At 38.6% G+C, this 21,073-nt stretch overlaps 1 protein-coding gene and 1 long non-coding RNA gene across 6 annotated transcripts in view; one reads left to right on the top strand and one right to left on the bottom strand.

Annotated features, from left to right (window-relative positions):
* C1GALT1 (core 1 synthase, glycoprotein-N-acetylgalactosamine 3-beta-galactosyltransferase 1) overlaps positions 1 to 3,609 on the bottom strand; it is a 38,174-nt gene extending 34,565 nt beyond the window's left edge. For 2 of the 4 annotated variants that reach the window (XM_072784050.1, XM_072784048.1), the window contains exon 1: positions 3,399 to 3,609. The gene's annotated coding sequence lies outside the window, so the exon portion shown is untranslated. Of the gene's footprint in view, positions 1 to 2,809; positions 2,952 to 3,398 lie in introns of those variants that run through there. The other 2 variants (XM_072784049.1, XM_072784051.1) reach the window with 2 other exon arrangements.
* Positions 3,610 to 3,809: 200 nt separating this feature from the next.
* LOC140608999 (uncharacterized) overlaps positions 3,810 to 21,073 on the top strand; it is a 28,650-nt gene continuing 11,386 nt past the window's right edge. The window contains exons 1-3 of one of the 2 annotated variants that reach the window (XR_012011009.1): positions 3,810 to 4,063; positions 5,130 to 5,171; positions 18,902 to 19,034. This is a non-coding gene — a long non-coding RNA (uncharacterized lncRNA). The remainder of the gene's footprint in view (positions 4,064 to 5,129; positions 5,172 to 18,901; positions 19,035 to 21,073) is intronic. The other variant, XR_012011008.1, reaches the window with a different exon arrangement.

Raw genomic sequence — 21,073 nt, forward strand, 5'->3', positions numbered from 1 at the left:
TTTTGTTTATTGTCTCTTTTCTCCATCTTGTTTGTTGGTTCTCAAACCTGAGTCTGCATCAGAATCACCTGAAAGTCTTTTTTAAAAGTTTCTGAATCAAGAGGTCTGGGGCTTGATATAAAAATAGCCTGAAAATGTGGATTGCTAACAAGTTCCCAGATGATGCTGATACTGCAGATCCAGGAACCACATTTTGTGAACCTACGTTTTAGAACATAAGCTCCTCCAGGACAGAGATTTTTGTCTGCCTGTTTGCTTTCTCTCTGCAACCCAGTTTGGAGTTAAGCACTGAGATAAGTAAATGACAAGGAAATTTGCATGTCCCCTACACTGTTGCCACCACACCCTCTGATTTGGTCTGCCACATGGTGCTAAAAATTTGCTGAACACTGTAGAAGATAAATTATGTGACTGTGGTGGGTTGTGTCCCCCCACCTAACCCCAGTACTTATAAGTGGGGCTTTGTTAGGAAATAGGGTCTTTGCAGATGTAATCAAGTTAAGATGAAGTCATTGTGGTACACCTTAATCCAATACAACTGGTGTCCTTATAAAGAAGAGAGAATGCCATATGAAAAGACAGAAAGAATGGAGTGGATGGAGTGATATAGCTGCAAGTCTACCAGTGACATGAGAAGCTAAGAGACACGAACAGATTCTCCCCTAGAACCTAGACACCATGGCCCTGACAACAACCTGATTTCAGAATTCTAGCCTCCAGAACTGAGATTAAAAATTTCTGTGTTTTAAATCACCCAGTTTGCTACACTTTGTTATGGCAGCCCTCGGAAACCAATATAAGGACCAAGAATGCAAATAACCACACCAAGCCATACATGATTTCAAATTCTGGCTATTCTCTCATTTCCATCAGTTTGTTTTAATACATGGCCTTAGTTGTAAATTAATCAGGTTTCCCGTCTCAAAATCTCTCCCACTTAACATCGCCTCTCCTGCCTTCAATGTGCAAGACAGCTCATACTAGAGGTTCTAGATAACTTGAGGTTTTTTTGTTTGTTTCTCCTACCTTCTTTTGTGCTTCTCTATTTCACAAACATCTTTTTTCTTTTCTTTCCCTCCAAGGGACATTTCTTATTTTCACACATTATACATTTTGGTATGTATTTTCCCCTTGGCCATTTGAATTAGTTGCAAAGTGAACCTTTAAGTACACATTAGATATGCATTTAGATTTAAAATAAAATGCTATCTTCTCTTTTACAGAACAGTTCTCCATGTTTTTCTTCTCTTTCTTCCTTCTTGTAAAAGAATGACCTTATTTCTAATGAATTTTGGGTAAAAAAAATTTTGTCAAACTTTTCTTTCCATCTCATTATAGTTTTGTACACTAGTGTCTTTATTCAAATCTCAACAAATCTCCTAAAAGTAACATGGTGGTATTGTGAAGCTTAAAATTTTAAATGTATCTGAAATTAATTTCATCAAGTTGTCCGTTTTCCATTTAATTTTTACAGCTGCAATGTCACAAGAATTCTGATCAATAATTTCATCACATAGACTCTATTTTAAATTACCATGACTTACAACGTTTATAAGCTATAAAATGCAATTTTTTTCTTAGCACAAATCTATATACAAACAGTAAATAGCATACGCCTAAATGACACAGTTTTGTATTTCTATGACTGAGTGAAAATTAATCCATTGTATGTACTACTAAATAAGAATGTGGCAAAATTCGAAGAATTTCTGGATATTAAATTTATTCAGAAATATAGACTAGTATAACCTAAGCCAAAAAAAGCATATCTATTCTTAAATGGGTATTAAGCACAAAGTAGTTTTAAAATGCTGAAGCCTAAATCAAAAGATACAGAAAAACACAAATCACAGGCAAATTTAAGAGAGATACTTAATAGTTCTCCACTAGTACTGAAAAACCATGCTTCTTATGAAGAATTTTAAATGAGTCATACTTTCCTTACTAAATCACTGTTTTACTTAACATATGGTGAAAAGTTAACTGTTCGGTAGTTTGAAACTTTATATTCACTTAAAAGTGCACATCAAAACATACTAAGGCTAGTGAAAAATAAGTAGAGTTTACTGTACACAATACTTATAACACAGAACATCATGTGTATAAAGGTTCACTTGACATTTATCTGCTAAGGGTATGGAAAGCTGTCTAAATCTCTCTCAAAAAGTCTGGTCCCCAATACCTAAATCAACACCAGAATGAAACAAATCGAAATCTGCACAACTTTTTCCTGGCATCCAGGCCGAGCTGTCTACATTCTGTGCCTAACTTTTAGTAAATGAACATATTTCTGTCCCAATTACATTGGCCTAATCATTCACCTTAATGCGTTAAAAGTTCTACCTTTATAACTCTTTAATTCATAGCGAAGTCAATTCACGGTTAGCCTAAGAGTTTTCCAATCTGAAAAGCGCTAAAAAGATCTATTTATTAGACCTACATCACGAATTTAGAGAACTAGATTATAAATCCAATCAACTCTTCCAAAGCACGTGGTGCTTTCTTATTTTTTTTTTTTTTTATCTTAAAAAACAAGAGAGTAAGAGCTAGGGAAGAATCAATCCCCGTTCCCAAATTACGTTCCTCTTTTAAGAGCGTACAATTTCTCCAAATTCAAAACTGTGCGGCCAGCCTGTCCGCACCTACTACTCCGGTCACACTAGCGCGGAGCGGGGGGTGGGGGGAGAGAAAACTCTTCCTCCTTCTCCAGTGCAGCAAGTGAGTCCAACGCACCTGGCTTTGCTCGTTCGGCCAGAGGCAGAGAAATTAAAAAAAAATAAAAAAATAAATAAATCAGCCACGGACAAACCTGATGACCCAAGAAAGCCCCGAGGAAGTCCCCCGGCACTCGTGGAAGACGCCCGCTCTTCCGGCACTCGGGCTGCCCCGCAGCCCCAGGTGCCCACACCTGAGCGCTGGGGCCGACCGGAGCCCCGGGTCTCGCCCGACGCACGGGCCAGAGGGGGGCGGGGAGGGGGGCGGGGAGGAGGGCCCCGCGGGCAGGAGCCGGGAGCGGTCCGGCCGCCACCCGGGCGCAGCCTGGCGCCTCAGTGCTGCCGCCCGACGGCAGGCAGCGCGCGAAGAGGAGGTGAGGGGCGCCAGCCGGCGGAAAGGAAGAAGCCACCGCGAAGACGAGGCTCCTCGTCCACAAAATAGCGGCCCGGTGGGCGGGCGGCCCCCAGGCGGTTCGCAGAGGCGCCGGGAGCAGGAAGTACCCCACGCCTCCCTCGGGAGCCCACGAGTCCCCAGCCCCGGCGGCGACCCCCCGAGACACCTGTTTGGCGGCGCCCGGGTCGGCTTCCCCCCGCCGCGCGCCCCCAGCGCACGCTCCGGGCCGGGAGCGCGAGGGGAAGCCGAGACCTTGGACCCGCAGCGGAGGGCGCCTCCGCCGGCCGTACCTGACAGCAGCCGCGGCTCCTCACGCCCCTCCTGGGGGGCGGAGAGGGGGACGACTCGAGACCGGCAGCCGCAGCTCCTCCCGGCACCCGCAGAAGTGGCTCGTGGCCGCTAGCGGGGGCCGCCCGCTGCCGCCCAGATTATTCCCTGGCGGCGGCGGCGGCGGCGGCGGCGGCGGCCGAGGCGGGCCCAGCTCGCCCTCCGTCCCGCCCGCTCGCTCCGCCCCTCCCCGCAGCGCGTCCAGGCCGAGGCCCGCCGACGGCGCAGCCGCCACCCCGGGGTCTCCTAGAGCTGACGTCTCCGCCGCCGCACCAGCCCCGGGGAAGGGCGGGGCGAGGGGAGGCGGGCGGGGGCGGGGCCGTGGCGACGTGCGGGCGCGGGGATTGGCCGCCGAGCTCACGCCCCGCCCTTCTGCGAGGGGGTCTGGGAAGCCGGGTCTTCCTCGAGCGGTAGTCGCAGCCCGCTTGCGGCTCTGCGCTGCCGGCCTCTTGCTTCCTGCTCTGGCGGTGGGGCTTTCGCGCTGGCTTCCGGACCCTGAGAGACTCTGAAGCAGTGAAACTGCAGTGACTGAGGCTGGAGGTTCCTGAGGGGCCTCTGGGTGAGGAACAGGCTCTCACCCTGGCCCGCCTACTCCGTTTTCTCCTGTCCCCCACTCCCCACCCCCCAGGTACTCTCTCTGGCCTTACTGAAAGGGAATACAGGAAGGTGAGGTGCGCAAGCGGGAGCTGGGTGACCAGATGCCTGAACCGGAAAGGGGTGGCCTGTGTGCACGTGCTTGGGTTCTCTCATTCCTTCGCTGCGGTGCCGTCAGGCAAGTCTAGAGCGGCCGGGGGCTTTCTAAAACTCGTCTTCCTTTTATCTGGCGAAAGGACTTTGAATCAGAAAGTGGTTTTTGGACTCTAGAAAGGAGCCCGTGAGCCATTGAGGCAACCGCACAACAGTCAGGAAGTGGGAGTAAGGTCTTGGCTTTCACCATCATCGACAAGGCCTTAGCTTGAGGATGAGAAAGGCCTTAGCTTGAGGATGCTGCTTTTATTTTTATTTATTTTTAAAAGATCTTATTTATTCATGAGAGACACATGGCAGAGGGAGAAGCAGGCTCCATGCAGGGAGCCCGATGTGGGACTTGATCCCAGGACTCCAGAACCATGCCCTGGGCTGAAGGCAGGAGCTTAACCGCCAAGCCACCCAGAGATCCCTCATCCTGCTTCTTTTAAAAGCCCTTCTTAGTCCGTTTTGTTAGTTAGTTAGTTTGTTTTTTTAATGCCTTTCAGCATAACCTTTAGGAGCTTGGGCTCTGGGCTGGAATCTCGGTCCCTCCACCTATTTGCTGTGCAACGTTGGCAAGTTACTTAACACACCTCGGAGAGATAATGAACAATGAATATAAGTTATTGTTGTTCTTTTTCCCTTAATTTGTTTAGATTCAGCTCTAGTGTAGTTTGCCATGATATGCCACTAACAGATCCAAGAGAATCTACCAAAAGAATTTAAGTGCATCTAGTGATCCTTAAACCTTTTATCCTGGGTGGGTTCAGTTGATTTAGCATCTGCCTTGGCTCAGGTCCTGATCCCGGGGTCCTGGGGATCATGGAGCTCCATGCTGGGGCGGGGGGTGGGGGGGGCGCTGCTTCTCTTTCCGGGCCTCCCCCCACTCGTGCTTTCTCTGTCTCTCAAGGAAATAAATAAAAGTCTTAAAAAAAATTTTTTTTTATAAACCTTTTATTTTTCAGATGAGGAAACTGAGGTCAGAAAGATAAACTCATAGGCTTCAGGTTAGTGCTCTTTTCCTGGCGCATGCCTCTAGACTTTTCTCCTTGTATCCTTTAACTGTATCCTCTTCCCTTTCTTCCAACTTGTGTATAGTGAATTGCCCAGCCTCATCCCCTTCTCTTCCACAACCCACTGTAAAACAGGGAAAGGAGACCCCGCCAGAGATCACAATGTTCCAAATAGAAAGCAAAACAAATATAAACTCAAGATTCTTTACCTCATTTTAATCTTACGGAAATTTTTAATGAGTAAGGAACAACTTTGCTTTTTCCATTGAGCAAAGATAAGAAACCCTTCCAAAGAGAAGCTGAGACAGCATGACTCAGAAAATTACTGGCAGGAAACAATATTGATACGAACAAAACCAGAACAAGTAAGCCCCTCCCACCCTTTGGGTATTTGAAAATAGCTGTTTTTTTTCATGAAAAGAATATATAGTTATTCAAACAAATGCAAAAAAAAAAATTATCCAAATCCCATAATCCACAGATAACGATTTATAAGAGTGTATGTTGCATTCTTTCAGATATAAAAAATAACACATAAAGACATGTAAATACAATATTTCATAAAGTGGATTTTAGTATGTATATATTTCGTTTCTCACTGAACAGTATATCATAATTAATATCATTTTTTAAAGATACATGGATGTACTATCATTTATATAACCAGTATTCTATTGCTATTTGTTTTTTTCCCCCAAATTTCAATATAATAAACAACTCATGAACTTTATGCACATACTTTTGCACAACTATATGATTATCTACTTGGATAGTCTCCTAGAAGTGACATTAATGTCAGCCAATTCTTCAATGTTATCAACTAGAAGAAAGAAAGTTGTGATTACTTTGAAAAATATACTTTATATATGGGATTCAAAATGACTAGATTCTCCCGTTTGAAACACAGATAAATCTTGGACAGTATATTTGTCTGGTGTGGTGTTTCAGTAATGTGTGTCAAAACTTGTTGAAGCAGAATATTGTGTGTTGAGGCTTCTTGGAAGCAGGGTGGTAAACACTGCTAGCTGTTTAAACCAAAATCCTTTCTTCCTTACTAGCAGAACTCTGATTTTTTTTTCAGGGTGACAGTGTAGTCTAGTTAAAAATATTTACTTCTCCAGATTTCTGTAAGCCATGGCTGGCTGTGTGACTGATCAATAAAATGAAAATGGGTATTTTTAGGAGAGGCTCAAAGCTCTATGGAAGAAATGTCCTTTTAACCATTAGACCTGTACCCATTTTTTTTTCTCACCTGAAACAGTGCATGATGCTAGAAGTGGAGCAGCCATATTTCAACCATAATAACCAAAGCCCCACAAATATTAATAGCGTAGGAAGCCAGAGGTGCCAGGGTTTGTGTTTGCTCTGGAAGGCCAGCTAATTGGCTCTGGACCATCCATTTCTGGATTTATTGTTATGTAAGGGAGAATAAATCCCTCCTATTTAAGGTTTTGTTACTTGGGTTTTCTGTCATAAGCAATGAATGCAACTCCTAATAACACAGCAAGATAGGACAAGCCAGCATTTACTTAGCGTTGTATGTAGAATTTTTTAATAGAATAAAATGAAAATGGGGACACAAAATGGAAACAACCACAAAAAACCACTCTCTAATACACTTGGTTTCCCTTTAATTACCCAAATGTAAAAAAAAAGAAAAAATTTTATCCAAATGTTATGAGATTAACAAATCATTTTGTAATAATTAGATTAAATTCTGTATATAAAATTACAGTCACTGATATAGTGGTTTTATTTTTTTATTTTTATTTTTTTTGATATAGTGGTTTTAAAATATGTCCACAAGTTCTTTGATGTTTCTTCCCTCAAACAGTGGGACTTAATCCCTCTTACCTTGAGTCTGGACTGTGTTTAGTGACTTTGTCTCATGAATAAGATGTAGAAGTGATGCAGTGTAACTTAGAGGAGATTATAAAACATATGCCAGTTTTCTTCTTTCTCTGGGACCGCTTGCTAGGGAAAGATGGTTGTCAAGTCATAAAGACTCTCAGGCAACTTTATAGAGATGCCCACATTATAAGTAGTTAAGACTTCCCACCAACAGCCAGTGAGGAACCAACAACTCTTAACAACAGCCGTGTGAGTGAACTTGGGAACAGATGTTTCAGCCCTAGTCAAGTCTCCAGATGACTGCATCCCTCGTCAACATCTATACTGACCTTCAGAGAGATCCTGAGCCAGAAACACTCCATTAATCTGCTCCCAGGGATCCTTGGGTGGCTCAGCGGTTTAGCACCTGCCTTTGGCCCGGGGCGTGATTCTGGAGTCCCGGGATCAAGTCCTGCATCGGGTTCCCTGCATGGAGCCTGCTTCTCTCTCTGCCCGTGTCTCTGCCTCTCTGTCTGTGTGTGTGTGTGTGTGTCTCTCATGAATAAATAAATAAAATCTTTAAAAAAAAATCTCCCAAATTCCTGGCCCATAGAAACTGTAAGATAATACAGGTTTGTTGCTTTAAGCCATTAAATTTTGGGATAATTTGTTACGCAGCAAAGAAAACTAATACAGGTGGGTATAATAGAACCTAGAACAATGGCTGGCATTTAATGTAGGTGTTTAATGATTTCTTGTTTGAATGAACAAACCGGTGAAGTGAAATATGTTTTTTTCACTTTGAAGAATAGCATACATTGCTAGTATTGTCTTTGCTCCCTGACACCTGTATTCTATAAGGGTTTTCTGATGCGATCATAGAGAAATCATTGTGAATCTTACTATAAATGTCGACAATTCTGGAGGAAACATATAGTGAATAGAGCAGTGGAACCCTTGAGGTCTGGATAATGCTCCCAATTTTTTCACTGACTAGCTGAATGGCCCATGGCAAGTCATCCAAATTTTCTAAATCTCAATTTCTCTATCTGTAAATTGGGGGAAATAATCCCAGCCTACCTCAAAAGGTGGTTAATCAGATTATAGGTGAAAGTGTAATTGAAAAGCATTGACATTCTTTTAATTTCATTAGGCTCTGAGATCTATTTTATTTTTAAGCAATTAAGTATTAAATATTTAAGGTGTATACACCATGAAGAGCTTTCTTTCAAGAGGTGATAACTCATTACTGACTTTACTGTGTACCTTTGTAAAATACTAGCATCATTCATAGCAAGCAGTTAAGATTTAAGAGTATGGTAGGATGGTAGGTTATTATATGTCAGATCTCATTTTATTAGCCTGTTGAAAATTTATTGCACTTTAAAAGGAATACATAATTATGACTGCTTCCTTTTCCTTTTCATGAATTAATTTGTAATTGCAGTTGGGTGTGTGCCCCTCTTTGTGGCAACAGTGGTAGTTAAGCATACTTTGTAATAAACATACATTTAACCAATAATTTGGTCTGAGTCTAAGAGTTTATCCTAGAGCAAAATTGCAGCCAACAGGAAGAAAATAAATTATAGAATATATGTCTTTCTCTTTCAGAGAGGAAAACTTGGGCACATAGGGAAGTCTTTATTTAATGGAACACCAGAGATGCAATTATTGACAATGCACAGTTTGGTGGTGTGGATGAGCTCAGAGATAAATATATGAGGATGAGTAAGATAGAGCTTTAGTGTAAGATTCAAGCCCTGATTATGTAATGGATGAATTATCCAAACTCCCTGGTTTTATTGTATTGTTCTTTCTTTCTTTCTGATATTCAGTATGACCCCACATCAGCTGAAACTACTTGCTTAAGTATTCATCAGGTTATTTGTAGTTGATGATTCCTGCTACCTACCATCTTTATTAACTTGAATAGGAAGAAGAAAAATTCTAGGAAAAAAAGGACAGATCTTTCTTTTCTGGTGATGGTAGGGCTTCTAATTTCATATTGAAGATAACCTGCCAAGATAAAGTATTTTCATCCGACAGAAACTAAAAGAGCATTTGCAAACAATTTTTATTCCTTGTAGCTATATCATCACAAAATCTACCAAGATTTTGAGACAGATGGAAACACTAATGTTATTTTCTAAGTTGGTTGACATGTAAAGGGGATAAAGGTGGAGAACAGAGGAGAGGGGAGATAAGAAAAAAAAAAAAAAAAAGGAAATACTTTTAACCTGAAGAGAAGAGGACTCAGCATGACTCGCCACATATTAGCTTGGAAGCAGAGACTACCACGGTTGCACTGAGGAACTTGTGTCATCTAGAGAAAGATTCTCAATTTATGAGATTGGGCTCTCTGGGATTACTTACCCTGAGTTTCTCTAGTTCCCTGGAATACAAATCAGAATATTCCTTAATTGTTTTCCCTTGTGGTTCAATAAAAGCAGAAAACGTTTGCTGTAAATGGAATAGGTGAAGCTAGCTTTAGTTTAAAATCCCTAAGCAGTAAATTATAAGAGTGTATGCTACTTGTTTTATTGTAAAGAACTGACTTACAAATCTTAGCTGCATATTGTGGCACCTTTTTTTCTCCTCGTTTCTTTTAAATTGTATTTAAGTGTATGCAAATCTAAAAATGAATTGTGGTCGATACTTTGGGTTGGGTTTTATGGCCATCATCCATTGAGAAGCACCCTCTTCCTCATCCCCTTTTCTATAATTTTCATCTACAGATTGAGTCTCCAGAGTACTGTTTATGTGAGAACACTTCCCCCTTCCTGGTCATAGACTTTGATCCTCAGAGGAATTTGAATCAATCAGAGTCTCTTCTGGGAATTTGGAACTGGGAGAGAAATCCTAGTTCCTATCTGTTAACACTGAAACTATATTCTAGACATGGACTTGTGACCCAGATGTGTAAACCCAAGATAAGGGAATCTACTCTGTAAAGAGAAAGACAGGAAAAAAAAAAAAAAAAAGAGAAAGACAGAAATGAAGCAAACTCTTTGAGAATAGTGGCCCCAAGCTGTGGTATTCCCAGAGAGAGATAGAAACAGAAAGGGGAGAGTCATTTTCTAGCTTTGCACAGATTTCCTATGGCTCCCATACTGAGAGTGGCCTGCCTGCTTTTGAGTTCCATGGATCCCTACACTATATTCTCCTATTAAATTATACTTTGCTGTTGTTAGTTTAAGTGGTTAATTTTTTCCATTCTTTAAAATACATTTCTAATAAATCTCATTGTATTTAAGAGAAATCTAAATAGTTCTTTTCATTTATAAGAAGTGAAAAGGGGATCCCTGGGTGGCTCAGTGGTTTGGCACCTGCCTTTGGCCCAGGACACGATCCTGGGGTCCTGGGATCGAGTCCCACGTCGGGCCTGCTTCTCCCTCTGCCTGTGTCTCTGCCTCTCTCTCTCTGTCTCTCTCTCTCTGTGTCTATCATGAATAAAAAAATAAAAAAATAAAACAAAAAACCTTTAAAATCACTTAAAAAAGTAAAAAGCATTGTGAAATCTTTGGTCTGAAGATTAACATAAAGCTTATGAAAAACACGCAAAAATTACAGTCTTTTGAATAAGAAGAGCATGATGGCAGAGTAGGTAGTTCACTCTACCCTTTTCTCTGCATGGAGACAGTCTTGTAATGTCAGTAGTATTAAAAGGGCAACAGTCATAAAGCCAATGCAGTCATAAAGAGGCAGAGTCTTAGAGTGTAGCAACCAAAAAAATGGCAGCTGCTCTTGTTCTCAGTGTGCCACTCTTTCCCTGGTTCTGAATGGAGCAAATAGACCTTGTTTAGAGATTACTGTGAGGCCTGTTCTAATCTATCTGGGGGTGCTATGGACTGAATTATGCCTTCCAGAATTCATATATTCAGGCCTTAACCCCCAATGTGATTCTAGGGCTTATAAGGAGGTAATAAAAGTTAAATGAGGCCCTAAGGATAAGACCCTCATTTAGTAGAGCTAGAGCCCTTGTGAGAATAGACACTAGAGCTCATTCTTTCCATCATGTGAGGACACAGTGAGAAGGCAGTTGTCTGCAAACCAGAAATCATCTTCCATCAGAAACTGACTTGGTTGGTGCCTTGATTTTTGGACTTTCTATCTTCTAGAAGTGTAAGAAATAAATTTCTGGTGTCTGAGTAATCTATACCATGATATTTTGATGTGGCATCCCAAGCAGACTAATATAAGGTAGCTCTGATACAAGGTATTCTGTCCTATTTTATCTCAGAACTCAGATAAAAAGGCTTGAAAATGCTGCAAATCTGCCTTGTTAATTAATTAACAAGGCAGAGATTACAGTTGAAACACAATAGACTGCCTAAGACAAAAGCTGGGTAGAGTTTCTTTGGGAAATTTAGACATTCAAAAGTAACTATATAAATGGAATTTGGAAAGCCATGTGCATGCTCAGGGCAAGACATACTCCAAAAACACTCAAGAAAACCCTGTTTTCACCTTGCGCTCATCCCTTGGCACAGTGAAAACTGGCAAGTTGAAGGGGGGCCCAGGCTCAGAGCCAATTTGCAAAGACTGGGAAGTTTCTAGCATTCAAGGGTATTTCTATCACAACCCTTGCTGAGCACAAACTGAGGAACAGAGACTTCAGTGACCACATGTAACAAGGAATACAGTCTTTGCAATAATAGTTTGGAAAGGACATTAAATCTATAGGTTGTGAAAGAGGAAGAATCTGACTTGCAGTTACATTACAATAGTCAAATGTCAGTTCTACCCCCCCCCAAAAAAAAATTACAAGGCATACAAAGAAACAAGAAAGAATGGCTTATTTAAAGGAATGAAGCCATTTGTGAGGAAGCCCCGACATTGAAGTTATTAGACAAAGATTTGAAAACAACCTATGCTTAAATATGCTCAAAGAAACAAAAACAGAAACAAAAAACCTGGACAAAGAACTAAAGGAAATGAGGCAAAAGATGTATAAACAAAATTAGCAATAAAGAAATAGAATTATAAAAAGGAACTAAAGAAAAATTCTGGGGCTAAAGAGTACAATAGCAACAATTTGGACAAACTATTGGCCCTAAGACAAAACAGCGTTTTTTGCAGAAGACTCTGGCCTGGTCCTCCATCAGGAGATGATGTCAGTGAACTCAAATTATAAAATTTGTCATGGTTTGGTGTGGTGAAGCAGAAAGATCTTGTGCTTTAGATTAAGACCGATGTGTTCAAATTAGCTATAAATAAAAATAACAATGACTAGCATTACTAATTGAAGTGGAGAAAGCTCTAAGAAGGAAGAACTCAGAGTCTAGGACTTATATAACTTCTCGCTTAATATTATATTAGGCACTATATTAAACAACCTCACTGATTTATTTTAATCTTCATGCCAACTCTCTGAGGAGTCATTATCAACTAATGAAGGTACTAGTCTCAGAGATTAAGCCCTTGTAAATAGTAAAAAGGATTCCACTCCAGTTTTTTTTTAATGCTTTATTAAGGTATAATTGACATGCAATAATATATATGTAAGATGTATAATATGATGTTTTGACGTATATAAACATAACCACAATCAAGATATTAAACATAGCTATCATTCCCCTTCCAAAATTTTCTCCTACTACTTCCCACCCCTCCTCATATCTAAGCAACCACTCACCTGATTTCTGTCACTATAGATTAGTTTGCATTTTCTAGAGTTCTATAAATGGAATCATACAATGTCTGTTCTTTTTTATCTGACTTTTTTTCACCCAGTATAATTACATTGAAATTAAACCATGTTGTTTTGTTGATCAATAGTTCATTCCTTGTTATTGCTGATATAGTGTTCCATTATAAGGAAATACTGCTACTTATGTATCCATTCACTCATTGATAGACAATTAACCCAATTGTTTCTGATTCTAAACCCATGCTACATTCTCTCCCCAGATCCCTCACTGTGTGATTCCCTCACTGTGTGATTTTGGGAAACCTAACTATTCTCTCTGAGCCTCGATTTTTCTCATTGTAAAATGACAATAATATTTTTCCCAATGTCCTTTTATCTTATGTGTAAGATAAAATGGGAAAGCACCTAATACTGTGCATAGCATACAGTAGGTGCTCATAAATACTCATTTTCTCCAGGAAAGAAATATCTCCAGGAAGGAAAAGAGAAAAAATATAGCAGTATATGCTTTTTTGGAGTCTTTTTTCCTGCAATTTCACCTCATTCTTGAAGATTGCTCACTTTGATTTCCCCTGCTTGCATCTTATCTGCACCTCATGGATACAGTGTTCCCCTTTTCTTTCTAATCCAAATATGGACAGACTTTTTTTCTTATTCTCATACCATGACTGAAATAGAGTGATGTTTTCACAAAAATAAAGGGATAAACTGAAAGGGTATAATTACATGAAGCCAAGCAATATAGAAATATAGAAATAGTTAAGGGTCTCAGAGCATACTTCTCTCCCAAATAATCCCAGCAAAGTAAGTTAAAGAGCTTTATTTTTTTTAATTTTCAGTTTTTATTTTGACATAATTTCAGATTTTACAGGAAAGTTGCAGGAATAGAATACTTAATACTATCTTTTCCTTGATTATTGCTTTACAATTTTAACAACTCATTTAAATTAAATTATTAAATTATTCTACTATTCACTTGCCTCTGAAATTTAGGCTAATAGTGGCTTTGGCAGAAAATATTCAATTAACTCAGTATGATAACAAATTTAACAACAGTAACAATTCCAAATTTGCTTACTGAATATCTGATGAGTGCCAGACTACTTACTGGATGTTTAACTGGGACTATCCCCTACTCTAAACAATGCTGTAAGGTACTATAACCCACTTAACAGATGAATATTGAGACAGAGAGGGCTTTGTGATATTGCTCAAGGTCACACAGATAGAAATCTTATGGTGTTAAATGCAAATGAAACCAAACAGATTCCTAGACCTGCATTTTTAATGCTAATTTAAAAAACCCACTGTTAGCAAGCTACAGCCTTTGGGCTAAATCTAGCCTACAAAAGGGCTTTATTTAGTCCCATGGCTGCTTGTACAAGGATCACATCCTCTCACACGGATGGGCACAACCTGGTCTGAGGTTCTTCCTAACCTGCCTCCTGTTTTTCAGTTATCTGGCTATTTTCTCTCATTGACTTCTGTGATTCTTGTTGCCCTCACAGAAAAAACATAAGCCCAACTCCTTGAGCTCTAACTAACTAAACACTTTTGTCTTCTACTGAGGGTCTTGGGGGTCTAAAGGAAATGAGTTGACAGGCAAGGTTATCTTCATCAGGCTGAGGCATTCTTGGGACATTTCATGATGACTCACCCAGACATCTTAAATAATAAAAATGATACTGTACAAATGATCAAAGGCACAAAACATCACAAAGGGCTGTGATGTATGGTTCTGATCCCCTCTTCAGGACTGAAAGATTTATTCCCCTAGCTGTTGGGAGTGCTGCCGCAGACAGCCCTCTCAGGTGCAGGCACCTGACTTAACTCAAGGTCATGACTCCTTTCAGGGCACCCACACGCAATGACTGATCAACATAATGGTATAGAAACTCAGCCTCCCAACTTCGACCTGTAGTATTCTTTAGAGCCATTACAACATCAGAGTTCCCCATAGAAAGACTACACATAGCCCAGCTTCTTCCTCTGTACAATGCTGCTTCCTCCTCTTCTCATTTATAGGAATCAACCTCAAAAGATTTTCCTGGTATATTTTCCAAATATTTCCATGGTGATACAATCTGATAGGGTAGTAGATATTAGACAAAATGTATTCCAATCCTTGCTCTGTCACTTACTAGCTGCTTTTTGAGCCTCATGGTTCATACCTATAAACAAGAAGTAATGATGCCCATCTTTCAGAGTGATTGTGTTGGTTAAGTGAGATGAGAGGATATTTGTAAAGGGCCTACCATATTCAAGTATTCAATAAATGGTAGCTATTTTTACAAACAAGTATAATAATGACATAAGTGGATTGGGTAAAGATTTTAAAAGGAAGTATCCTTTCAACATATGTTTCAATTTACTGCCACATTTTTAGTCCCCTAGTAGCAAATATTAATCAACAAAGATACTCTCTATAAAGATCTCTATACTGAAATGTGCATAAATGATCTTCATCCAATCAGTAATTATCTCTAAAGAACAAAGAGTTGGAATAAGTGATTTCTAAGTCTTTTTTCCCCCAGTGGTTAGAGCCTTGTGAGTCTATGAATTAATATGACCCTCTAAAAATAGAAGCAACTATTTCTGAGATTTGAAGCTCTGTGTTGAGGATGGCCACATGTCAACAGAACTTTAGTTCTAAGTCTTCTTGACTAATACTCTCCTTGCAAATAATTCAGACTCTCAATCTGTTATACCATTGTGTGGTATGTTTCTGTATACCACCTTTATAGTTGAAGCCTGACAGATCTAAATGAAAGGTGAAGGTGGTATACAGAAACATTAGAGTCTTCCAGAGTTCAGGAGAATCAGAACTCCAGTTCTATGAGGAAAGTAGAATTTGTGCCCAATATAATGTGGAAAAATAATGGGAGCAAGAAAGATACACATGTGGGACAGAAAGGAGTTGAAAGAAGGAATAGGCATCAGGAAATTTAGCTAGTTTTGCTTCTCATGTGCCAATGGCCTTTTATACTATCACTGACTTTTAAGTGCAGACATAGCCCCCAACCTAACAACATGGGTGAGTATAAAGCTCCCTAGAGTGTGAAAAAAGAAATGAGGAGAGATGTTGTGCTCCATTTTACCCAGCCAATGACTTAAAGGCCAATTCCCTTTTCTTCCGCTTTATTTTAAATATGTTTTTGTGAAATATAATAATCTTTTAACAGTATCTCTGTAGAAAAATGCATTCTTCAGATTGGATTACCTTAAAATGAATTTTTGGGATACAGCTCACATGGATATAGGAGACCTTTTCTAACTTACTAGCATCAACTATCTAGATGTTGTAGGTTAGGAAAATTCAGGTAAAACAGTGACTTGCAAAAGGCATTATGATCAAATTGAACTAAAATTAGTTCAATTGACCTTCATTCAGTCTGCAAAACTTCTTTTTCTACTAGATCTTTAGGAAGCCTTTGCTTTGAAGACATTATTGGTGGAGAGGGATGCAGTTGGGAAGGGAACAAAATAACCTTTCTGACAGAAAATCACTTTTTTTTCATTTCTCTCAATTGCTTTGCATTTCTATGTTCTTCCCATCTATCTCTTTCCTCCTCCCCCTTTCCTTCTTCTGTTTTCATTTGTGTGTGTTTGGGAGATGGGGGAGGGTAAGGTGGCAGGGGTTCTTTTTCTCTTCTTTTTCTTTGCTTCCTGCTCTTTCACTGCCCTCATTGTTTGGTCTGCCTCCTTTCAATCCCTTCCTTTTTATTTTTCATTTCTTGTTTTTATATCTTTTATATATGCCCCTCCTGGTAGAGAAAGGAATACCATTATTATTTTCATTAAAAGAGAAGTTTAAGTTCTTAACTCTTTCTCACTCTGTGCTAAGCATTATAAAAAGGAAATTACATAGATAGTGTCTGACTCCTGAAGTAATGTATTATGAGTCCCAGCTGTGATTTTATAACACTCTCATGATTGTTGGCTTTTTGTTTTTTGTTTTTTCTCAGTCCCATTAAAAATCTGATGGTAGCAATGAACTGCCTCCTTCCAAAAATGACTAAGTCATGGACACATTCAATTTGCATGCAGTTTCAGAAGATTAAAAAACTCCCTGAACCCCTTAGGAGCCTATGACCTCAGATCAAGAACCTTGCTGGTCATTCCAGTACATTTCACAAATATCATACAACTTGAGATCAGAGGAATCTTAAAACATCATAGAACATAATAAAGTTTAATTCATTTTGTTAAGAAAATCAATAGGCTATATAACAGCCATTTTGTGTGGTTGGAGAAGTAAAATGGAAGAAATTTTATCAAATTACAAGTAGAAAAAAAAACAAAAAACAAATTGCAAGTAGATTGTAACATCATCCAAAAGGAACAAACATTTATTGAACACTGCTGGCCATATACATACCTATATATAAAATTCCTACATGATACAGCTGCTATAAAAATTATATATATGTACACATATATACAGATATATGTATGTATATAATATATAAATATGCATGATGTAAAATATTATATATGTGTTAAATTTTCACAATAGCTATATCATGTAGGATTTACACTGAGATAAGGAAATTGGGGCTCAGAGAAATCAAATAGCTAACTCAAGTCACCTATTAATATAGATAAGGATTCTAATCTACATCTAATTCTAATGCTCCCTTGGAGGGTAATATCTTAGTTATCTTTTCTGTTCAACACAAAACTTAGCACATAGGTATTTATGGAAGGTTGGAATGTTGATTGAACTAAACCGGAGTCAACTACAGAACCCTACAGTAGATCGTTGGCAGCTTGAGGCTACTCACCCCTCTCCTATTCCCCATTTAATCTCATTTCTTTAGAGAAAAGGAAAGGGGGCATTTTAACACATTCTGACAAGTAGAGAGAGTCTACAAAATTGCAGAGAAATATAGTAATTTTCTTCTATTAATCAGAGAAATGTGGCAGGCAGTTCTAGCAATATGAGGGCAATAGGCTTAAATGTGCCAATTTTAATGTGGAAGGAATTACTGCAAACTTAATACAATATGAACTTGAGGAAACCATTTTTGACTTAGTAAGTCCTCTGAACATTAAAGGGGGCATTCTGACTGAAGCTCCTGAAATATAAAGAACAATTTGAAACATGCCCAGGAGGAAAATACAGCAACTGGAGCATAAGAAAGTTCTCAAATGAAGCCTGATTAAAAAAAAAAAAAAAAAAAAAAAGATATCATTGATTGAATAAATTGTTCAGAATGTATGTGTACATACTCTATCTGAGGCTAGCTAATGATGGAATCTATAATTTGAATAGAAGTTCGTGAGGAAAATGAAAGCAATACCAGAATGTGGACAAGATAGAGGCTGATTATATTTACAAAAGAATACTTTTAGGGAAGCTAATAAACACTTAATAAAGTTGAGCAGAAACTACTTTGGAAGTAACTGTCATCTTAGAACCCAGTCAAGACACTGGAATAATGAAGAATTGGTGTTATGTTGCCTTGATTGATAGTATCATGATTTAAAAGTAAGCCCATGTTGACTTCAGGTCAGGGCAAGTTCATGATGCATAGTTTTTAAATTTCTCTAATTCCTTCCTAAAAACATAATAAATAAAATAACAAAAGAAAAATGTACAATATCCTCCAAAAAACTAATAAAACATCCCCATGGACCTCAGAATATCCTTTGAGATTATCCTTTGCCTTACCCAGACCACAGACAATACAGGATGCATATAGGACATGTGTAGGCTTAGCAGCTATGCAGAGGTAGTGGAGAGGAGAAAAAGAGAGTTTTAAAGGTTCTATGAACACTGGAATGCAGATTTCCCCTGCTTTTAGGAACTTTATGTTAGGCCATCTCACTTGTACAAAAGACCTACTTTAGTACCTATTTTTTGCTAACTAAGAGAAAGCCCAAGAGGGTTTTCACTTTTATGAAGATAGGTAAAAAAAGCAAAAATAGCGTTCAGTGTTTATAGAGAAGTGAATACCCAGATCAGAAAGAGTGGCACCTCTAGGCTCCTTCCGTGGAACTACTCTCAGCATCTCAGCATCATGCTGCCATAGCATTGAATTGTATCCACTAGCATCTGTGCTTTATTTCTATTTTGTACGTTCATTACCAAGATGTGTCCTAAGGTATCAGAAAAGTCTAAGAGAGATTATTTTTTAGATCTGGGAACTCTAAAAAGTTTTCCATATAGGTAATGGTAATTACTTCCTCACTTAATGGCATTTTGGTTATGAAAGCTTTCATAGGAACATTCTACTTTCAGATAGAGAAAACTTTCAGCAGTTGCCAAGATATACTCCAAAGGAGAGAGAGTCCCTCCTGGAATGGAATTCTCAGCAAGTTGAATATTGTGAGAATAACAGTGAAGAGAAGAAGATTCCAGGCTCCAATTGTGGGTGAGTGGAATAAGAAGAGCACAGCTACATACTCAGGCACTATGGAGAGATCAGAAGGTACTGCTGTGGCTCAAATGCTCAAAGAACTCAGAAATATCTAATAACATTCTTGCCTTTTGGAAAATGGTCCTGTGAAGAGAATTCAAATTGAGTAGGACAGGAACGCTTAGGACAGAGGGGAGAAAAGGATCTAACACTTTGGGGAAAGGTAGGATTCCAAAGATGGCAGATCTCAGAAAGTGGGTATGACTACACAGAGAGGTCATTTATATATTTATTTGTATCTCTATCTACCTATATTATTTGTAATAAAAAATAGAGGAGAAAGCTCTCAAGCAGAAGAGGTAGGAAAGCTACCCTAGTGCATCTCAATCCCCTACAAAGAAATCACTTTTTAAAGACATGGAACACTTGGATTTGTTTATACATGAACAACAGAAAAAGAATATTGTCAAGCACTAAATATACTACTATTTTAAAAATGGACTACATGATGAAACTGGATAATTAATGTATTCTAAAAAACATATAACAAAAAGCAGATGAAAACTAAATAATAGAATTATCTAGAAGAACTTAAGAAAACAATAAAAAAAACTGTGAAAGAACAGCGTACACTATAATTAGGAAATTAAGAAATGAGGCGGCTTAATTGAGAAATCAAGATTCAGAACTGGGCTCAAGTCGTGAGGGCTGGTCTATTTCCAGCTTACTCTTACTTTTTGGTCCCAGTTGAAATTTATAGATTCCCATCTTTCGTACAAGGCTTTAAACTCTAATTTTCTCTCAACCCCTGGAACCTATGAAAAGTTTTTCTCAAATTCTCATCTTTTCATGCACTCTTCTCAGATTTCCTTATTTTCTGGATCAAGTCCCCATATATCCTCACTGCCTGAGTGAGGATTCTTCAAATAATTTCACATTGTTCTGAGACAACCTAGTCTACCATTGTCAGAAATAGAAATTGGGAAATACAGTTTACAAATGAAGAGAAGGAAGAAAGAAAAAAGAGAAAGAAAGAAAGAAAGAAAGAAAGAAAGAAAGAAAGAAAGAAAGAAAGAAAGAAAGAAAAAGCAAGAAAGAAAGAAAAAGGAAAGAAAGAGAAAGAATTCAAGAGAAAAATGAGAGCTACAGAAGATAGGAAAAGAAGATCCAACATAAGCATAATTTATATTGGAAGAAGAAGATGAAAGCAGTAGAATAAGACAATACAAAAATCCATAATGCAAGATCTTCTTTTAAAAAATTGGAACATCTAAATTGAAATATCACCCCAATAACCTTAGAAAATGAACTCATAATTGTAAACACTAAGATATAATCTAGTAAAACTGGATAAGAAAGAAAAAACTCTTTGGACATCTAGGCATAAAGACAAAGTTACTTATAAAGGGAAAGTAAAATCACATTTTCATCAGATTTATTCAGCATAAGATGATACAGCAACATAGTTAAGAGACTCAAGGAAAGAAAACATGAAATAGTGATTTTATACATGTACAAAGTTGATTTTAAGTATAAACTACAGAAAAAGGTGTGAACCTGTAAAAACTTCAGAAACCTAGAAAACAAGATTCAGGCTATCAAGAAATCATAAAGGATGGTTCAGCTAAGTTCCAGGAGCATAACAGCTTGCCAATAAATGTTAGTTTAACAGATGAATGGTTGGATGGATACATGGTTTAAATAATAAATTTGTGAATTTCAGGCTATACCTGGTAGGGAAAAGGAAAGAGCTATCCAAATTGCTAGTTACCAGAGAGCTAGAAATGTGAAGTCAAAGAGTGTTAGTTCTGGGAAAATTTTAGATCAAGATGAATAAACTCTCAGAGTAATTTGCCCAATATGCACAAATGGCACATGGATGAGCTAGAAAATGGATCCAGAATTTTCTGAAGCTTACTAAATTTCTCTTCAAAAACCCATTTGCTGACAGAGTATAAACCTTCAGCATCATTAATTTTCTCCTCAAACTAATCCTGTTCTCTGTATCTCATAGTAAAATGTTTCTTGAAGACTAGGCCATAACTTTTCCTGTC

Source organism: Canis lupus, chromosome 18 (assembly GCF_048164855.1).
Source record: "Canis lupus baileyi chromosome 18, mCanLup2.hap1, whole genome shotgun sequence".
Taxonomy (NCBI): Eukaryota; Metazoa; Chordata; class Mammalia; order Carnivora; family Canidae; genus Canis; species Canis lupus.